Source organism: Quercus lobata, chromosome 5 (assembly GCF_001633185.2).
Source record: "Quercus lobata isolate SW786 chromosome 5, ValleyOak3.0 Primary Assembly, whole genome shotgun sequence".
Lineage (NCBI taxonomy): Eukaryota > Viridiplantae > Streptophyta > Magnoliopsida > Fagales > Fagaceae > Quercus > Quercus lobata.
This window is the reverse complement of record NC_044908.1, coordinates 40,330,785-40,348,684: the sequence shown is the minus strand read 5'-3', so window position 1 is coordinate 40,348,684 and position 17,900 is coordinate 40,330,785. Positions and strand designations below refer to the sequence as shown.

Sequence of the window (17,900 nt, the reverse complement as noted above, 5' to 3'; positions counted from 1 at the left end):
ATTAGAGGCATGTCTAAGTTAGTTGAAAAGACACCCCCATGTGGGAACATAGCATAAACATGCCAAAGATCCACCCTTCAATGACCAAAACTCCCCTTCCCTAATACGTGGTAGGAAGCAAGGTTTTGGGGGGCTATTGTGGGGGACGAGGATCTAAGAATATATACCGATAGATTAAGGGCAATGCCAGGAGTGTGAACCTCAAAAAGCACCAACAGAGTGTCCTCGGGAAAATACAAGCGACCTTATGCAAGTGCAGAAAGACTACAATGCCCAAGGAAGCCGAGGATGCCTACATGCCCTTAGGAAGCCGAGAACCAAGGCTGAAAGCCAACGGATGCAAATTGAGGGCAAGGAGGAAGATTTGTCGCCAAGTTGGGAAGAGAGGAAGGAGGATGGATAAAGCATCTATCACCTCCACATTTAATACTCTACACCTACTTAGCTGGCCATATTAATGAGGAAATGACTTATGAACAGTGTCAACCCAGCTCATACCTCAATGTAGAAGCCTTCTAGTAAAGCCTTGATGGGACAAGTATTAGGGAAATCCAATCCTGACCTTCCAAATGTAGGGCTTAAATATATCTTGGCTGATTGTATAAATAGTGAGTCTGTGCCTAACATAAGCCAACTTACTTTTTGCCCGCTACACACACACACACACACACACACACACACACACACACACATATATATATATATATATATATATTACTTAAAAGCTTCTATCCAAAGTTATTTTGTTATGTAGCCTTTTTTAGAACTCGAGTTTGCTAAACTTAAGTTCCAAGTAAAAATCGAGTTTAGCAAACTTGAGTTTCAAGCAAATAACCTTCACCTTAATTGAAAATATCAATTAGACCATCCACATGAGAAAGCTATAGGCTTAGAACTCTAGTATACTAAACTTAATTTTTATTTGGAACTTCCAAAAGAGACTACATAACAAAATAACTTTGGGTAAATATTTTTCAATAACATTTTTTTACAAAAACTGAATATTTGGCTCAAAAATAAAATCTATGTTTACATTGCAAACACACAAAAGTAGTAAATGTTGTACACATTTTATGTGTCTACAATGTAAATTTACATTGCAATTGCAAGTACAATGTAAACATAGAAAAAAAATCCACTTTAGATTTTTTTTTTTTTTTTTTTTTTTTTTGGAGAATCTACTGCTTTAGACATGCTATGCCAAATGTCATTTTACCACACCAAAACCTACTTTATCAATTTTAGCACATCATTTATGCTATATATCAGACCTTCCACTTTAACATTATACCACATTAAAATAAAATTTTTTTTTTAAAACCCAGCTATTATACTGTAGCAATAAAAAAAATTATACTATAGCTATTTTACCGTACAAATTGTTATTTAATCTGAAATGCCTCATGCTATAATACCACTGTTATTTTATAGAAAATAAAAAAAAAAATTGTTATTTAATTTTACAACATACTACAGAACTATAGGGATGAAATGCCTAGGAATGTATATTAGGCGTAGGCCTTATCCGAGAACATTTAATAGTCCGAGGACAGGTAGACGTTAGCAAAGAAGTACAAATCAGTGAGTTATGGAAGGATCTTGATCATGAGGTTTTAGGAAGGCCATCCGAGGAGAAATGCCTCCTCGGCTTAACAGAGTAGAGGTCAGAGGAGCTGACCTGCCATCAAGAGCAATACTCCGGGAAATTCTACTGGTATGGATAAACATCAGGAGGGAATAGGACAAAGGAAAGCTAAGAAATATCTAAGAAAAAGCTGCTGCAACCGCATTAAATGCTCTGTAGCTAACTCTCTAGCCGCATTAATGTGGAGGTGATACCTGAATAGTGATATATTCAGCCTTATAGCTACCCCCAAAGACTTCAAGAAGATGCTGATAGAACAAGGATCAAGACAGACAACTTGACCTACACGTGGAGGGTGGAGATAAAGCAAAACAGGAGAATATATGGAAGAAAGACCCCATTACAAAGGGGGCATCGGAGAATCCATAAAAAAAAAAAAATAAAAAAAAAAAAACTATAGCACTAAGAATTATAATTGTAATCAAGTCTAAGAGAAATATATACAAGAACTACTCTCCTCAGACTTTGCCGAGGAAGGTTTTCTTTGTGCAAAACTTGTTTATTTTGGTTTTCTTGTCATCTTTAACCCAGTCTGATTGTTGTCCAACTCATTGAAGTCTAGTTTCAAGTCTACTCTCTACAAATTCGTTGTGTTGGGCTCTTTGGGCCTCAATCCTTTCATCCTTAGAGTCAAGGACCTAAAATGTGCCCTTACAAGTACAATTCTATCCATACAATTGTACTAGAGAATTTGAAGCACCTCATAAACGTTGTTTTTTTGTGTTTAATGTGTCAAATGTTAAAATTTTAACATTTTTTTGTTGTTTGACATGTCAAATGCTAAAAATTTAACATTTTACACACTTGATAATAGTGCTCATCCCTAAGCTAACAGATTGTTCAAAACTCTCTACACGAGATCGAGACCTAATAAAAATAGGAGTAATAATTTTTTTTTTTTAGAAGAATAAAATAACACTAACCTAAAAGCACTCTACAAAGAGAGAAGAGACCTATAGGCTATAGTATAATAAAACAACCCTTTGACGTTCAACAAAACCCCAATGGCTTCTTCTTCACCTAAACCCTAAATAAACCCTTCCAAAACCAGAAATTCTCACTCACTCCCTTCCTCTGCTTATTCCTTCTCATTGTTCTCAACATCCCCACCACCACCACCTTCGCTACCGCTACCGCTATCCCACTATGCCAAAATCTGAAACCCGAAATCCCATACGCCCAGCATTGCAACCACGTCGTTCCCGAGCCCCCCCCCCCTTTCATCCTTCCCCGACTTCTCCTCCTCCTCCTCTCGCTCCCTCAACTTCCAACTCGGCTATTTCTCCGGCGACGACCAAATTTTCAACCAAAACCCGAAAATTCTCTCCTTCCAATCCTTCTATTCCCAACTAACCACCTTCCATGGCGTTCACAAGGTCTAAGCATCTCTTTTCATCAGAAACTCATTCAGGTACTCTATTTGGTCGATCAGGCCTGTGTTTTATGGACCAAGAGGGTTCAGTAAACTACCCAATACAGAGATTTGGCTTAGTGGGTATTGGTCAAAATCTACTGGAAAATTGTGTATGATCGGATCAGAGTATAATCACGTTGATTCTGGTTGTATGAAGGGTTTTCCTGATGTTGTTCTTCAACTTAATTATCCTAAGAATTCTGGCATATATGGTAGTTTGATTGGTGGTACATTGGAGAGTTTGAATGTTAAGGAAGAGGATGATGATTCAAAGTACTTTGAACCAATTGAGATATTGGGTTTGTCTGAGAATCCAATTTATGTATATGAGAGTGATTGTTTGAGTGCACATGGTAGATAGTAAGAATAACACTAGTATGAAATTGTCTCCAACAAGATATCATCACTGGGGTGTAAAACAATAAAGTGATAGAATATAAAACAATAAAGTAATGGAATGCTTTTGGCTGAATAACTTTCCTCTGTTGCTATTGTTAATATATATAGTACATTAGATATACATGAGTTGAGTTGATAAGAATTTGACTAGATCAGATAGAGTACAAGTATTTGACTTTGAAGTGAGTTTCTATCCCTATTATCTCTCAATGTGGTGTAGCTTGTTAGCTTGATAAGGCTGATTTGAATGTTTATCATTATCTTCACCTACTGTTCCAATATGCCCCTACAAACGAAACGGAGTAGAGTGAACGTTGAGTTTGTCACGGAGTAGCTCAAAGCGATGAGAAATCAACGGTTTAGTGAAGATGTCAGCAACTTGATCCTTAGTGGAGCGATATCGTATATTAAGACATCGAGTAGCAACATGGTCTCGAACAAAGTGAAAGTCAATTTCGAAGTGTTTTGTACGGGCATGAAAGGTAGGATTTGCAATGAGGTAGGTGGCTCTAATGTTGTCACACCACAGAATAGGTGGGCGAAGAAGAAAGAAGCCTAGTTCCCGTAAGAGAGATTGAAGCCATAGAAGTTTAGCAGTAGTGGTGGCCAAGGAGCGATATTCTGATTCTGTACTTGAGCGTGACACAATTACCTGTTTGCGAGAGCTCCATGAGATAAGATTGGAGCCAAGAAATACACAGTAGCCACCTGTTGATTTTCTGTCATCAGGGCAACCAGCACAATCAGCATCAGAGTAGGCTTCCAGCAAGGATGATGTGCTCTTTGTGAAAAGGAGACCATGAGAAACAGTGTGCTTGAGATAGCGTAGTATACACTTGACAGCCTACCAATGGATATTGGTGGGACGATGCATAAAGTGACAAACCTTATTAACTGCAAAGGAAATGTCAGGTTTGGTTAGAGAGAGATATTGCAAAGCACCCACTGTACTCCGATACTCAGTAGGATCAGGCAATGAATCACCATGAAAGGCAGAGAGAGCAGGAGCAAAGGACATAGGAGAGGAGATAGGCTTGGCATAGGTCATCTTTGTGCAACTCAAGAGATCCATGATATATCTACGTTGTGCAAGGAAGAGACCATTTGGAACAGGAACAACTTCAATGCCCGAAAAGAAATGTAATGGTCCCAAATCCTTGATTGCAAAATCCAATTGAAGGCAATTGATAAGACGATGGATGGTATGTGAATCAGAGCCAGCAACAATGATGTCATCAACATAAATCAGAACATAGATGATGAGGTTGGTAGATTTGTAAATGAAGAGAGAAGAGTCAAACTTAGAACCCATGAAGCCCATCTCAAAAAGCTTGTTACTGAGGCGGGAAAACCATGCTCTAGGGGCCTATTTCAAGCCATAAAGTGCCTTCTGGAGTTTGCACACATGATGGGGATAGGATGGATGTTTGAAGCCAGGTGGTTAAGCCATGTAGACATCTTCAGAGAGGAAGCCATGAAGAAATGCATTTTGAACACCCAAAGGAGATAGCTATAGAAAGAATAGTGCGAATTGTAGTAGGCTTCACCACAGAACTATAAGTTTCGCCGATGTCAACCCCAAGTTGTTGGTGAAAACCTTTGGCGACTAGGCGAGCTTTATACTTGTTAATTGAGCCATCAGCATTTCTTTTGATGCGAAATACCCACTTGTAGCCCACAATATTCATAGTGGGAGAAGGAGCAACTAGAGTCCAAGTGCCATTGCGAAGGAGAGCATCAAATTCAACATTTATGGCTTTACGCCATTCAACATGCTTGGAAGCAGCAGTGAAGGATGTGGGTTTAGTATTTGTGGGTGAGGAAGAGGTAAGTAAAGCTTGAGGTGAAGGATATCGAACAGTACCATCTGAAGGGTGCTTGGGTTTGAAGATGTTGGATTTGGATCATGTTTGCATGGGATGAATATTTTGTGGTGGTGCAGGTGGAGCCTGTGGATTGGAGTCAGCTAGAGGCAGTTGTTGCGTGGTGGGTGAAGAACTTGAACTGGGTGGTGTAGGAGGAGATCTTGATACTGATGAAGTAGCGGTTGACTGTGGAGCAAGTGAGGACCCAAGGATGGAAGGTAGAGAGGAAGGGAGATATGCAACCTATGGAGATGATTGTGAGGAAGCTGCAGGAACAAAGTTAGTAGCATATGGAAATAAGTTTTCATCAAAGACCACATTACGAGAAACATAGATTTTGCCAGATGGGGGATGATAGCATTTGTACCCATGATGAGAAGAGCTATAGCCTAGAAAAATGCATTGGGTAGAACGAAATTGAATTTTGTTACGATTGTAAGGCCGTAGAAGTGGCCAACAAGCACGCCCAAAAATTTTCAAAAATGAGTAATCAAAGAGTCCTTTGGAATAGGAGTTCAAAGGGAGATTTGTTGTTCAAAACAAGTGTAGGTAAACGATTTATCAAATAACATGCTATTTCAAATGCATCAACCCAAAAATGATGAGGTAGTGATGAATGACTCAATAGTGTGAGACCTGTTTCAACAACATGACAATGTTTTCTTTTTACTGATCCATTTTGTTGATGAGTGTGAGGACAAGAGATTCTATGAGAAATGCCCAATTTTGCAAGTAAAGGATTTAATTTTTGAAACTCACCACCCTAGTCAGTTTGAAATGGCCTTAATTTTCCTCTCAAAAAAACGTTCAATATGGATATGAAATTGTGAAAATATGTGAAACACATCAGATTTAGAAGAAATGGGAAAGAGCCATGTATAACGACTGAAATCATTAACAAAACTAACATAGTAACATACACCATTTATTGAAGCAATAGGGGAAGGACCCCATACATCAGCAAACAATAAATCCAAAGGAAACTTAGACCTATAATTGGTAGTAGTGAAAGGAAGCTGGTGACTTTTGCCCTGTTGACAAGCAGAGCATACATCAGATGTTTTATTTGCAACAAAGGGAAGCTGAAACTTTGAAATAACTTGACGAACAGTGCGGAAGGCAGGGTGTCCAAGGCAACCATGCCAAGCAATGAGGGATGCATGTTCTCCAACAAAAGCAGCACATTTATGATGTCTGGAAAAAGATGGGAAAAAGGAGTAGAGTCCAACTTTACTCGGCCCACAATGGAGGATGCGTCCCGAAGCTTGATCCTTAATACAAAAAAAGTTTGGATGAAATTCAAGAAAACAATCATTATCTTTGGTGAATTGACTAACTGAAATTAAATTTTTTGTGATGTAAGGAACATGCAGAACGTTTTGTAAAATAAATGATTTAGAAGAGGAAGGAAGGGAAGAGGAACCAATGTGGGTGATGGCCAAACCTGCCCCATTACCAACGTGAATTTAATCAGTACCAACATACTCCTCATATTGGAGGTTGAGATTGCTTAAGTCTGAGGTAAGGTGATTGGTTGCTCTAGTGTCTGGGTACCAATTATAGTCAGCAGAAGATTGGGAACCAGCAACAAAGGCAGCAAGTTGGGAGCTTGAGCTTTCACCATGATAGGCATGGTTGAACCGGTTATAGCATTGGAGGGCTGTGTAACCCATTTTGTTGCACACTTGACATGTGGGCCTAGTTGTTCTAGAGGAAGACCTAGAAGGATGAGGCCCAGTGGAGGGATCAGATGTGGTACGACCACCACGTCCACGACCACGATGCCCATGAGAAGAGGCAGAGTTGTTTTGTCCACCAGATGAAGGAGGTGACCCTTGCGAACCACGACCGCGACTTGGCTAGGATTTTGAAGCTAAATTTGCCGAAGGAAAAGCTTCTGCAACGACATTGTGGTGCTACTCAAGACGGTTCTCATGTGCAAGGAGATGACCATAGGGCTCGTCAATGGAAAGAGGATCAACACGGGTGGTGACAGATGTAACAAAAGGGTCATACTCAGGACCCAAACCCGCAGGAAGATATGAAACAATTTCAAAATCGTTAAGAGGCTGTCCAGCAACAGCAAGGGTATCGGCTAAACCCTTGAACTTTTGAAAGTAATCGAAGATTGAGGATCCACCTTTCTTTGCCGTAGTAAGCTGATAGTGGATCTGCATGATTCGGGCTCAAGATTGCAAAGTGAACATTCATTCTAGAGCCATCCAAAGTTCTCGTGAGGTGGTGCAGCCCACAACCTAAGTGAGAACTCCTTCAGTCAATGAGGACAGCAAAGTGCTCATTATAAGTTGGTCTTGTTAAACCCAGGTAAGAAATTCTGGATTTCTGATTGAATTAATGGTTGATGTCGTGTCAGGATTGGGAATCACTTGTGGTGGTGGTGTGATTGTACCATCAAGGAAGCCGAAGACTCTCTGACCACGCATATATGGAATGATCTGTGCCTTCCAAAGTAAAAAGTTGTCACGGTTGAGTTTGACAGTGACCATGTTGTGAGGATTGATGAACGAAGGTAAGGTGTTTGATGTGTTTGCTGAAGTAGTGATTGAGGTGGATGGGTTTGTGTTTGGCGTAGTTGGTAAGTTAGTCGTTGAGGTGGATGATGTTGATTCTGCCATGTTGTGGGTCTTTTAAAGCTCTGATACCATAAAACGGTAAAGTAATAGAATATAAAACAATAAAGTAATGGAATGTTTTTGGCCGAATAACTTTACTCTGTTGCTATTGTTAATATATATAGTACATTAGATATACATGACTTGAGTTGATAAGAATTTGACTAGATCAGATAGAGTACAAGTATTTGACTTTGAAGTGAGTTTCTATCCCTATTATCTCTCAGTGTGGTGTAGCTTGTTAGCTTGATAAGGCTGATTTGAATGTTTATCATTATCTTCACCTACTATTCCAATAGGGTGTTTGTTTCTTGCTTAAAATAAGTACTAATTTTTATGAATTGGAATATGGGAGTGATTGTAATGGTGTGAATTGCAATCCTTTTGGTGAGAGTATTGGGTATTTGCCTAATAGGATTTTTTATAAGGTGCTTCGGTGTGAAAATCGCAAAAAGATTTAGATGTTGTTGGGTTTTCCTAACTCTAGTTATAGTGGTATTGAGTTTCCTTTTGATCCTAATTTGATGTTGATTGCTGTGGGTGCTTGGGAAAAGACAGAGACTCGGTTTTGTGGTGTTGCCTGCAGAATTTTGAATGGAACAGAGTCTTGGCCTAATGCTTTGTTGGAGACAGCTTGATTGGGCTTAGTTTGAAAGTTCCTGAGGGTGTGAAATTAAATACTTGGACTTTGAGGAGTATTGTGGGTTGGAGCAAGAAAGAAGTGAATGATTCAGGTTACTTTGGAAAAATTGAGTTTAGGGGTTAGGGAAAGATCAATATAGGGATTGTCTTTTGTTTTAGAGAACGAAATGTATTTCAATTTTCAAGGATTTCGATGTGGTACTTTGTTAACTGTTTTCTTTTCATTTTAAAGTTGCATTTTACCTTTTCTAATAGAAGTTTTTCTCCCTAAAATATTACTCTCATGGCTAATGGCATATAAAGTTGTGCAACCGTTAGGGTGTGAGTGTGATTAATTTATGGGTTGACTATCAATAGTCTCGTAATCCAGTTAGTCTCTATTGTGTTTCTGACGGAGACATGAGCTCAAACCTTCCCCCCTCAAACTATGGAATTTATCCCAAAAATTTTTTTATGCTGAGCATTGGCATCAAATCTTGCAAACTGTATATGTTGGTGAATTTTAGCATTAAAGCACAAAACAAGACTATTATCTAGTTTTCTAATTGCAAAAATTTTTACAATAGTGCTACAATACCATCATAAATTTATGATGGTACAATAGCAAAATGGTATAAGTTTTAATATTTTTTTTTTCTCACTTCTCTCTCTTTCACTCCTTGCATCTCTTTCACTCTCTAGGAATATAAAAGTTGTGTTGTATATTGTGTAAATATATTATTTTATTGTGTTTATAAGAAAATAAAGGTTGTGACATTGGGTGTGTTATAAAATAGTATGATATAATTTATAAAGTAGCTTTTGAGATGGTAAAATAAAATAATTTGAAAATAGCAGATGTGAGGTGAGTAATTATTAGTAAGTGAAAAAGTTATGTTAGTAGTGGGCCCAAGTAAAAACCAGTAAGAATTAGTTATATCAACAATTTGTAAAAATGTTGTAACATACTTTGTGACCGTAGCATTGCATAAATATATATATATATATATATTTATATTTTTTTTAAAAAAAACTTTTATGCTAGCTAGGATGCCATGTATAGTGCCACGTGGATTAAACGTTAAAAAAAATAAAAAATAAAACTGTTTTTTTTCTTTTTTTGGAAAAAAGATTAAGAGCTTATATTAAGATAAAAAGGCTAATTTAGCTTGTATTACAACTTGGAATTGTGGTGGAACATCTCCATCTATACATTAAAATTTGAGATATTTATTGCATGTTTATTTAGATTCAGTGTCGACTCTACAATGTAAGCAAGTGATGTGGTTGCCTAAGACTCCAAGTAGAAATAATGCCCCAAATTTAATTTAATTAAGCCCAAATATTAGCCATTAAATAAAATAATTTTTTTTATCAAGTGAAAAATAAGAGAAAAGAGAGAGAGAAATGCTAGGGTCACAACATTTTTACAACAAATCCTAAGTAGTAGGTTGTTATAGGCTGTTATTGATGACCAAAAAAAAAAAATTCAATAGTGGGTTCAAATTAGAACCAATAACAACTTAACAACTAGGATTTGTTGTGAAAAATATTGTGAATGTAGCACTTCTAAAAAAAAGAGCAATATACAAAAAAATTCACAACATTTTTCACAATAATTGAGTCGACAAACTTTTACTAGTTCTCAAATAGATTCACCACTAACATTATACTTCTACTTATCACTATCAATCTACCACATTAACAAGTGTGAAAAATTTTGTCAATTTTTTGTGTCTAAAGACTTTCTTAAAAATAAAAAAAATTCTACGTTGTTCATGTTAATTAGTAATAATTTTGCATCTAAAACAAGATAATAGAATTTAAGTAATATATATATATATATATATATATATATATAAAAGGCTTCAATTTCATTTTTCGCCTTAGGATGCATCAAGCCACCCCCGGTCAGATTATGAGCTATTTTGGTCCGATCATGTCTAGTATGAGTATAACTCAACCATCTAAATGATTTTGAAATAAATTTGACATCTTGGATCAAAGTACCAAATGAAGCCAATGAATTTTTTGTCTTTGTAAGTGCTTTCATAGTTATCTCAGAGTCACCTTCTGGAACAACCCGATTTACTCCAACTTCTAGAGAAAATTCAAGAGTTCTAACTACTGCTAAATCCTCCGCTTCATCAACCAAGTATGAAAGGGGCAATTTCAGAGACATGGATGCAATAACCAACCCATGCTCATCTCTAAAAACCATTCCTATTGCATCTCATCTTTCTGGTTTAAAACCCAGTTTAAGTTAATTTGGAAAAATTGGGATGAAAAATCCCTAAAATTCACGAAGTAGGCTATTGCAATGAGAATTGTGAAGTAATAGGCTATTATAATAAAAACATCATTGAAATAACCCAAATCATATACTATTTAAATTTAACATTGCAACAACCAGGGGCAGAGCTAGAAATTTTGGTTTAGGGGGGTTGAGGTTAAACCATCTCGTAGTGAGTCACAATTCAAGAAAAACTCAAAATGCTACGTATATGTTTTTGTGCATTGCTTTAATCAATGTAATTCTTATTAGCACTTAGAAAAACTAAATGACCAATTAAGTATCTTAAGTTCATTTTCCCTTCTAAGTTTCTCTTAGTCCTTTTAACAACCATAAGTTCAACCATTCAAGAAATTAAATATAAATATAACAATTACATCTACAAGAAAATATAAAAATTTTAGAATTAAAAATAACAAAATCCTTATAAGCCAATATGAAATTATATATAAAAATACAAGATGACTTTGGTATTTTGAATAAATCTTATCAATTGGTTTAAAAAAAAAAAAAAAAAGAAGAAAGGAGAAGAATACTCTAGTACTTCTCAAGATCTTAAAGTCATTTTTGCTAGTTTCAAATAAGCTCAGCACTCTTTTTTGAGACAAAATTATAAATTTTATGCAAAGAAAAGAAAGAATACAAAGCCGAAAGAATGGCCACATCAAAATAGAGCCAAAAAAAAAAAAAAAAAAAAAAAAAAAAAAACAAAGCAGGAAAAATAGCTACAGGTATATTCAGTAACAGAGAGCAACATTTACTAGCAAGTAGCAACAAATGCAGACAACAATCGTAGCTTACAACATAGAGCAATATAATAACAATAAAGAGCGATATCAGCTCACACCAGATCAGAAAAATATATTGAAGCTTGAGAATTGAAAAAGTAGAACTTCTAATCAAGCCAATGGTCTGACATATGAAGGAGTTTCAGCTGTAAAAACTAATAATAAATGAGGGAAAATATTAAACGTGGACAAATGGGGGGGCCAAATAATTTTTCATGTGGGGGCCAGTTCTTAGAAAAATTATTCAAGTATGCAATTTTACCTACTCTAATTTTTTTTTAAAAACTTTTAGGGGGGGGGGGGGCATGGCCCCCCAGTCACCAACGTAGCTCCGCCCATGGCAACAACATGATACTTATTTTGCAATCTATAATAACAAGAATAATGAAATAATATCATTTTGCCATGAGATTTTTGTTCAATATAAAGAGTATTGTAATAACATATATACTATTCTAACAACAAAGTCATTGCAATATTAAGAGTTTATTGCAACAAATTTTTTGTTGCACAATTTGTTGTAGGAGATTTGCATGACTAAGATGCTATGTGGATTATAAAAAAAATCTAGTTTAAGTTAACCTAAGCTACCTAGTGATAAGCCACAAACTGAATGACCCCTTGTGATAGAAATTAATTAACTAATTAGCTAAGTTATTAATTAATCAATTTATCATGCAAACGCGTGGTAGCACAAACAAATCACCAATAAACTAAATATGCAGCGGAAAATAACAGACACGGTGATTTGTTTATAAATGGGGAAAACCTAACGGCAAAAACCCCACCGGGTGATTTTTAGGTCACCACTCCCGAAACTCCACTATTATCACAACAAGCGGTTACAAGTAAAGGAATCCAAGTACCTTACCAACCTACAGTTGAACCCTTACCCCAATATCCAATTGGACTTATTTTGTAATGACAGTTCCCCTTTTAGATGCACAACTCCCAGTACGCGACTTCAATCACCAACTAAGAAGGTTGTTGGTTGCAAAGTTCTTCAGTTCATCCAAACGATGAGGATCAAGAAGATACTTGGTCACAAAACCCTACGGTGCACATACACAACAACTTCTTCAAGAGAAAGAGATGAACCAGGGCAAGAACTTCGTCTCCGGTCACAATTTGCTTGAACAGAGTTTACTCAAAACTTGTGCAACTTGTGAACACTTTGACGGCCCTTAAACTGATCCTTTTATATATCTAGGTTTAGGAGAAAAGAAGGCCCAAAGACATATTCACGGATCCCAAGAAAATCATATTGAAATTCTGAAAATCTTAAACCTCGATAGATAGCAGGTGTCAAGCACACCGAATGTAGAACAGCTTCCTTAAGCTCGATAGATGCAGCTGTCGACCAGCTGTCGAGCTTTAATGATTTTGCACTCTGAACTTTTTTTCTTGAACAGACTTGAAAGTTTCAATACTAGATCTTGAAATAAGGTTTCTTGAAATATTTAAAACATCCTAAATCTACCCAAATACAAGTAAAGTGCGTTTTGTCAAAGGATAAACCAATTACATAAAATCATAACATATGTTCTTAATATGTGAAACACATATGTCCTAACATTGAATGCAATGCAAGGACACATAAGGAATAGCTAGCATTCCTTGCCTGAATCAGGCATTATATTCTTTTCAAAGAATCTGAAGTGTAAATTCAGTTGTTTGGTCGTCCCATCTATGCTGAAATGTCGGCCTATGTGCATAACCTATCAATTAATTTGCAATTTTGATTAGGCGCACAGACATGCACACTGGCACTCACACTCAGACAAGCATACAAGTTTATTGATATTTATCTTTAAATATATGTTCTAATTGCTGCTGCAGGACGTATCGCAGAAGAAAATCTTGAAAATTACACCCATGCTGTCTACATGCGTTTCCAAATAAAAGAAGATCTTGCAAAGTTTTATGAGAACCCTTTCTACTTGGGAGTTCTCAAAGAGCATGTTATGCCTTACTGTCATGTATGGCTTGACATGTAAACACTGACACTCTGTTCATACTTCTCTTTCTTCTTTTGAATAAATTGTATCTCAGATTTTCATACTTGTTCAACATATTGGACTATCTTTTTCTGTTTATATAAAGGGTCTAATCAATGTGGATTACGAAGCTGAACTTTTACTAGTTCTCACATAGGTTCACCACTAACATTATACTTTTACTTATCAATATCAATCTACCACATTAACAAGTGTGAAAATTTTTGTCAATTTTTTGTGTCTAAAGACTTTCTTAAAAAAAAAAAAAAAATCTACGTTTTTCATGTTAATTAGTAATAATTTGGCATCTAAAACAAGATAATAGAATTTAAGTAATATTTAATATTTTAAAGTCATATTTAAATATATATATATATATAAAAGGATTCAATTTCATTTTTCGTCTTAGGATGCATCAAGCCACCCCTGGTCAGATTATGAGCTATTTTGTTCCGATCATGTCTAGTATGAGTATAACTCAACCATCTAAATGATTTTGAAATAAATTTGACATCTTGGATCAAAGTACCAAATGAAGCCAATGAATTTTTTGTCTTTGTAAGTGCTTTCATAGTTATCTCAGAGTCACCTTCTGGAACAACCCGATTTACTCCAACTTCTAGAGAAAATTCAAGAGTTCTAACTACTGCTAAATCCTCCGCTTCATCAACCAAGTATGAAAGGGGTAATTTCAGAGACATGGATGCAATAACCAGCCCATGCTCATCTCTAAAAACCATTCCTATTGCATCTCATCTTTCTGATTTAAAACCCAGTTTAAGTTAATTTGGAAAAATTGGGATGAAAAATCCCTAAAATTCACGAAGTAGGCTATTGCAATGAGAATTGTGAAGTAGTAGGCTATTATAATAAAAACATCATTGAAATAACCTAAATCATATACTATTTAAATTTAACATTGCAACAACCAGGGGCAGAGCTAGAAATTTTGGTTTAGGGGGGTTGAGGTTAAACCATCTCGTAGTGAGTCACAATTCAAGAAAAACTCAAAATGCTACATATATGTTTTTGTGCATTGCTTTAATCAATGTAATTCTTATTAGCACTTAAAAAAAAAACTAAATAACCAATTAAGTATCTTAAGTTCATTTTCCCTTCTAAGTTTCTCTTAGTCCTTTTAACAACCATAAGTTCAACCATTCAAGAAATTAAATATAAATATAACAATGACATCTACAAGAAAATATAAAAATTTTAGAATTAAAAATAACAAAATCCTTATAAGCCAATATGAAATTATATATAAAAATACAAGATGACTTTGGTATTTTGAATAAATCTTATCAATTGGTTTAAAAAAAAAAGAAGAAGAAGAAGGAGAAGAATACTCTAGTACTTCTCAAGATCTTAAAGTCATTTTTGCTAGTTTCAAATAAGCCCAGCACTCTTTTTTGAGACAAAATTATAAATTTTATGCAAATAAAAGAAAGAATACAAAGCCAAAAGAATGGCCACATCAAAATAGAGCCAAAAAAAAAAACAAAGCAGGAAAAATAGCTACAGGTATATTCAGTAATAGAGAGCAACATTTACTAGCAAGTAGCAACAAATGCAGACAACAATCTTAGCTTACAACATAGTGCAATATAATAACAATAAAGAGTGATATCAGCTCACACCAGATCAGAAAAATATATTGAAGCTTGAGAATTGAAAAAGTAGAACTTCTAATCAATTCAATGGTCTGACATATGAAGGAGTTTCAGCAGTAAAAACTAATAATAAATGAGGGAAAATATTAAACGTGGACAAATGGGGGGGCCAAATAATTTTTCATGTAGGGGCCAATTCTTAGAAAAATGATTCAAGTATGCAATTTTTCCTACTCTAATTTTTTTAAAAAAAAACTTTTTTTGGGGGGGGGGGCCAAGTCCCCCCAGTCACCAACGTAGCTCTGCCCATGGCAACAACATGATACTTATTTTGCAATCTATAATAACGAGAATAATGAAATAATATCATTTTGCCATGAGATTTTTGTTCAATATAAAGAGTATTGCAATAGCATATATACTATTCTAACAACAAAGTCATTGCAATATTAAGAGTTTATTGCAACAAATTTTTTGTTGCACAATTTGTTGTAGGAGATTTGCATGACTAAGATGCTATGTGGATTATAAAAAAATCTAGTTTAAGTTAACCTAAGCTACCTAGCATAATTGAGATAATCAAAAAATAAAATAAAATAAAATAAAACCTTAAAAAAATGAATAATAGCAACAAGGGAAAAAAATGAATAGTAAAAATACAGTATATACAAGTACAGCTTAAGAAGAAGTGTGTTGGTTATTGTTCATTTTCTTTCTCCTCTTCCTTGAGGTCTTATTGTTGAAAGCCTGAACCCCATCTTCAATTATGGCTGTAAGAGCATCCACATCAGTGGATGTATAAATGTGTATAAGTGTGTAAAATGGAAAAAAGTCACTAATTTTACACATTTTAAGCAAAAAAACACTCACATTAGTGGGTGTAAACTCGTGTATAAATGCAAGTTGCTATAGTATTCGTGCATATTTACACGGGCATTGTAGCATGTGTATATAATTTTTTAATAATTTTTTTTCTCTCCTCTCTGTACTGACTCTCAGCTCCCTCTCTCTCTCAGGCGCACAGCTCTCTCTTTCTCTCATCTCATCAATCTTTCTTCCCCTAGCTTCCTCCGATCACCACTGCCACCGATGAGAACAAGGTCGAGGAAGCCCAGTCACCCGAAGAGTCCGTTGCCTACAACACAAACGGAGTTCTCTGACGGGTCTGTCGCCTAGAATCTTGTGGGTTTTGATCCATTTTTGGTTGAGATCTTTCTTCCTCTAGCTTTCGCCGATCGCCACCGCCACTGATAAGAACGAGATCGAGCAAGCCGAGTCGCCAAACAAGTTCGTCGCCTACAACACGAACGGAGTTCTCCGACGAGTTCGTCACCTAGAATCTCGTGGGTTTTGATCCAATTTTTTTACTGGGTTTGTTTCTCTTTTTTTTTTTTTTTTTTTTTTTTTTTATTCTACTGGTTTTCTTTAGGATTCCAATGTGATTGGCTTGTGTGGATTCTGGTGTCGATCTTGTTGCACTGTGGGAGGCCGAAGGCGTCAATCTTGAGAGAGATGGTGGCTGATGATAGTGGCTGTGTGGGTTGGGTTGGGTTAAGGAAATGAATATTTTATTTGAATAAATGTGTATAATAAACAAATTGATGTGGGTGTTTTATAAAAATAAGTGTGTAAAATAGAAAAAATTTATTCATGAGTTGATGGGGATGCTCTAAGGTTGTCAAAACAAGTCACATTTGAGAGCACTCTGTACTTTTTTTCATATTTTCTCTTCTTTCTCATCTTGTTGACCTCTTCTTCGCTTCACTTTCACTTAGTACTTTAACAACTTAATTATAATAAAATTACAGGTCTTTCTTCCATGTTTAAAATTAGATCCATTTGAACTTACTAACTCACTCAACTCAAAACACAATCTTAGCTCTGCATTTTACAAACTCACTAGGTATTCTCTCTTTTACTTTTCTTCGTATTTTCTCTTCATTTTCATCTTGTTGACCTCTTCTTCGTCTTCACTTTCACTTTCACAAATTGATGATAATAAAATTACAAGTATTTCTTCCGCGTTTAGAATTAGATCCACTCAAACTTACAAACTCACTCAACTCAAAACTCAACTTTGGCTCTCATTTTACAAATTCACTAGGTATTCTCTCTTTTACTTTTCTTTAATCATGTGTGCGCAAGTTGAAATGTGCACTATGCTACTGTCATGCTGCTATTGGAGTAGTGGACTTTAGTTGACTTTTTTTTCTTTTTTCTTTTTAATCTTTATACTTCACTCTTTATTTCTCCTAATATTTATCATAATTTTTCCCTTAAAATTGATCTTTTCCTCAAAGTGATATAATTTCTATCGTCACCATCCTTTTTTATTTTATTTTCTCAAATTTGATTTGTTGTTTCTTTTCCTTTTGGCTCGGATTTTGGTGCCAAATTAGTTGTTCCATTATTAATTTGTTTATTAAGATAATTTGGATTTATCAGAGACAATGCTTTTTTTTTTAACAATAGATTCCCTTCTTAGAGTAGAATCTGCTCTTGAAGTATATAGAATGAGTTTGATACATGGTAAAAATAAATAAATTTTATTTACTTAGTTTGCAATTGCTTGTAATTGGTTGATTGTAACTTAAAATATATATATATATATATATATATATATATATTAAAT

At 35.4% G+C, this 17,900-nt stretch overlaps 1 non-coding gene across 1 annotated transcript; it reads right to left on the bottom strand.

Moving 5' to 3' along the window:
• Positions 1 to 7,253: 7,253 nt before the first annotated feature.
• On the bottom strand, positions 7,254 to 7,392 carry LOC115993427. Its single transcript, XR_004092967.1, has one exon. It is a non-coding gene; the product is annotated as a small nucleolar RNA Z247 (small nucleolar RNA).
• Between the last annotated feature and the right edge of the window lie 10,508 nt (positions 7,393 to 17,900).